The 4,178-nt window shown below is 37.9% G+C and overlaps 1 pseudogene; it reads right to left on the bottom strand.

The window, feature by feature from the left end:
* Positions 1-3,174: 3,174 nt before the first annotated feature.
* LOC119000063 (small ubiquitin-related modifier 2-like) lies at positions 3,175-3,868 on the bottom strand (annotated as a pseudogene).
* Positions 3,869-4,178: the final 310 nt, after the last annotated feature.

The following is a 4,178-nucleotide window of genomic DNA, read 5'->3' on the forward strand; positions in this document are numbered from 1 at the left end:
TTTTTTGAAGATGTAAGGGGATTTAGGTAACAATTGATTACCAAAGAAAAGATAGCCAGTAGGTATTTTCAAATCTAAATTCAGCAGGCATATTTAATTTTTATTAATGATTTGATATTCACGATGGTGTTTATCATTTTAAATGAGGTTGTCAAGGGACAGTGTATTTTTAAAAAAGAAAGAAGAAAACATAATAATAGATAGGATCTCATCAATGCTTGAAAAGGAGAACAAAGAAAAAAATGAAGCAGATTAGGGAAAAGGTTTACAGGGTAATGGTAGAAGAGAGGGCCAAATAAATACAATTTGTTGACATGTATTTAATAAATAAATACAATTTGTTGACATGTATCCCCCAAAACAATAGAGAAAGTTGGTGCCAACAGATGACAATTCCTTCAGTCACTTTACCACTCGACAAATGTCCCTTAGCACACACCCTTCCCATCTTTTCCACACCACATCTCAGTGTAAGACATAACCCTTGTCCTGCCCTAGACCAGTGAGAGCCCTTGGGTCTCTTTGGGAGCATGACCAAATGGGCAGAGACAAGCAATTTTAAGGCAAGGGAGAAAGCACCTTCTACTCATAATTATATTAATATTTCAAGCCACACACAAGAAACAAATATTAAGAAAGGGAGGCACCAAATTAAAATATTATCAATAAAATCACTTTCAATAAAATTAAAATAATAGAGAATATAAAGTATTTGACCCATTTTTGAAAGTCATAAAACAGTAGCAAGTAAATTGAACCATTGAGTGAATATAACCAAATATAATTCTAAAAGTAGAATCTTCAGCCCAGAAATAATGGATTTTTTTATGTAGACAAATCCTAGAGACCCCAAAAAACTATTGAATTATAATTGGTTTCTGTTAAATTCATCTAAAATACAACTTAGAGAAACAAAAGTTTGAAAAATACAAGAAAGATATTCAGAGACTAGCTATATATTTTAGAGGTACAAACTTACAAAGAATAAGAGTTTCATTAATACAGAATAAAAGGACTAGAGTGTTATTCAAAAATAATTTAAATGTTTTACAAAATATCTTGCTAATATAATTTTGAATAAGTTGCTAAAAGTTTTTCATCATGAATGCAGCCAGTATGTATTACAGGTGCCTGAGTTTTTTGCCAATCTAGCTTTGGTCCTGGGGAGGGGAGGTTATGATAAGTGGTATCTTTCCCTTCATCTCAGGTTCTGAACATTTTGAGAAATAATACAAATAGGAGGAATTGTGAGGCCAAACTCATACTTTTATTACTGATAGAGCCTCAGATCCAAGGTGAGATTTCGGTCTTTGGCCAAGCATGCTGTCTAATTGAGACTTTTAACAAGGCACAGCTCTTCACCCACTTACTTGCAAACGAGGCTGGCTACAGGCAAGAACCTCTGCTGCTCAGAAAAAGCTACTTCTAGGGCAGCAGTGGAAACTCGTGCTAATTCTCAAGAAGGAAAGCAGAAAAGGGCAGTCCTAGACCAAAGCCTGTTAGTTTCTCTGCAGACCACCCTTGCTCCAAAAGACTGCAGGGCAGAGCCCAGCCAAGGATAACAAGCTATTTGCTCTTTTTAAAGAAACCTATCACATGAGTGCCTTCCCTTTCCACATCCTCCATCTCATCCTCACACCACACACAGAGTAGCCTAGTACTACAACTGCAGAGTGATGGCCAGGTTATTATTCTCAGGGAAATGTATTCCCACAAAGCCAGGCGTCATCATCCCTAACACCAAGTTTATGCACTAGACCCCATGCCATTGGTGCAGCTTTCATTAATCTCTTACAGTATTTGTGTGAGGCCCACCACTGTGTTCAGTTTCAAAAAAGAGGACAGATTCTGGGTTCCATCCTCCTTGGAAGTCTTTGGGTCTGATGAGCCTGCAAGAGTCAAATTGTTGGCCACCTCTGCCTGATTCCAGACCCAAAGTCCGGGAGGACTGTACCTTTAGCTCTTTCTATGCTTTGTGTAGTCCATGAGTGTTAGTATTACACTTGCGAATATGCACATAGGTATTCAGAAGTTATTTATCTCAAGTGTCAGCAAGAGAAAAAGAGAAAGGGAAAAAATGGATTTTATAGTACACAGTTCCAGTGCCATCTTGACCAGTTATCCTCTAGCAAAAAAAAAAATTGTACTACAGATATGTAAAAATCAATAAAACAAACAAGCAAGCAAAATAGAACCAGAGACACTGAAAGAAAGAACAAACTGACAGTAGCCAGAGGAGAGAGAGAAGATAATCGGGGAAAGAAGGGGAAGGGTCATCAAGGAACATGTATAAAGGACCCATGGACAAAGCCAACTGGGGGTAGGATTGAGGGTGGGGGTGGGTGGGGCAGGGGAGTGTGGTGGGGGGAAAATGGAGACAACTGTACTTGGACAACAAAAAATACACACATACACTCTTACTTAATGCTATTAGCACATGCCCAGAATCTGTTAATATTTAACTCTGAAATGTCTGTTATATTTCAGAGTCATAGAATGACTCTGAAAAGAGTAATAGAGTAGGATAACTAAATAGCGGTTGATTTTATATTTTTCATAAGAGAAGAGGCTGGTGCAGACTTTTACGATAGCAGCCATAGCTTAGGGTCCTTCTCTCTTTCTCCTCTGCTGTCCTAACTACATAGACACTGGCCCCAGCCTTCTGGTGGTACAACACCTTCCCTCTCTCCACATGTCTCATTACAGGTGGGACACAGAAGGGAAGGATAATTCAATGCACTGAATTTTGAGTAGAACGGTTCCTTATTTTGTTACAATTTTACTGCTTTCCAGGAAGTTTGAAGTGATATTTAAACCATATAACATTGGTTTTTAGCAAATTCAGCCCCACACTGAAGTAATTAATTTTCAACAATTCCAACAAGAAAAAATAAGCTAGGAATTTTAAGTTTTTTAATGATGGTTCATTAAATTACTTTTTTAAAAACAAGAAATTTATTTAAAGAAGACGTTTGACTTGAAGGAAAAACTACCTAGGATTCATGTCTTTTAGAGTAATTTATCACTACTGAAAGACAGATTGCACTACGTGTAACAGCTACGTACAAAAAAGTTATAAAATTATCCTTGGTTTTATAATGACAAATGAAAAACATTAAAATTCTCTAATCAGACAAGATATGCAAGGATTTTTATGTTGTTTTGGGGGGCGGGGTTAAAGAGCAAGAGCAAAATAACTTACTGGAATATAAAGATAAGAGCTGAATGAGCATGCCACTAATGGAGAAAGGGGGTATCTTCACAGAACCAGTATTTTCCCCACTCCATCTCCATGTAATGTCAATCAAAACATACCATTAGTAATTTAGTTTTTTTTTTAAAGTGTAAATGCTTGTGCACATATATCAGTTACTTTACGTACAATAAAGGAATGGGGAAATGGAAGTGAGAGAATAGAGAAAACTATACTGTGGTAGTCAGGAGGTGGTGGAACCAAATTGCAGTTTTCTGATTGAAAATGTCTTCCTGGTCTGAAGGAACAGAGTTCTGGAGGAAAATAGCAGGTCCCCTGTTCAGTAGACACCTCCTGTCTGCTGTTGGAACACATCAATTGTATCTTCATCCCCCATTTCCAACTGTCATTCCAAATAGGCTATCCTTAGTTTACTAAGTACTGTGTGCCTCTCAATCTTAAACTGCACTACAGAACCATCCTGCCCCACCACCTTCAAATGAGTATGACCATTGTTCTCAGCCTTGACTCCTCTCTCAGGCTTTGCGGCAGCCAAGGCGACTTGGCTTTCACAAAAGAGGTACCGGGTCCGCACTGAAGCAGCACAGAGCGGCCCCAGCAGCGGCAGAAGAAGGAGGCGGCAGCCGTGGAGGAGGGAGAGGGAGCCACGTCAAATTACTTTGGTTAAATATGGACAGCACATGGATACTGTGTGTAGTGAAAAAATACCCACAAGGGTGAACAAAATTATTCTAATATTCTTATGAAAAATGACATGTTCAGAGGGTAAAGGAAACTCTAAAATGAAAGAGAAAATATGAGGACTTACGGACCATATAGATAAAACATTACATATTATTAACTGATTGATTACTAGGCTAATGCCTTTGATTTGAGTAAATATTATTTGAGTATATCACATGATAAGCTAGCATTTCGATTTTGAATCATGATTAAGGCCATGTGTTCTCTCATTAACGTGGTG

Source organism: Sturnira hondurensis, unplaced genomic scaffold (genome assembly GCF_014824575.4).
Source record: "Sturnira hondurensis isolate 20B ecotype Veracruz unplaced genomic scaffold, ASM1482457v3 Scaffold0015596, whole genome shotgun sequence".
Classification (NCBI taxonomy): Eukaryota; Metazoa; Chordata; class Mammalia; order Chiroptera; family Phyllostomidae; genus Sturnira; species Sturnira hondurensis.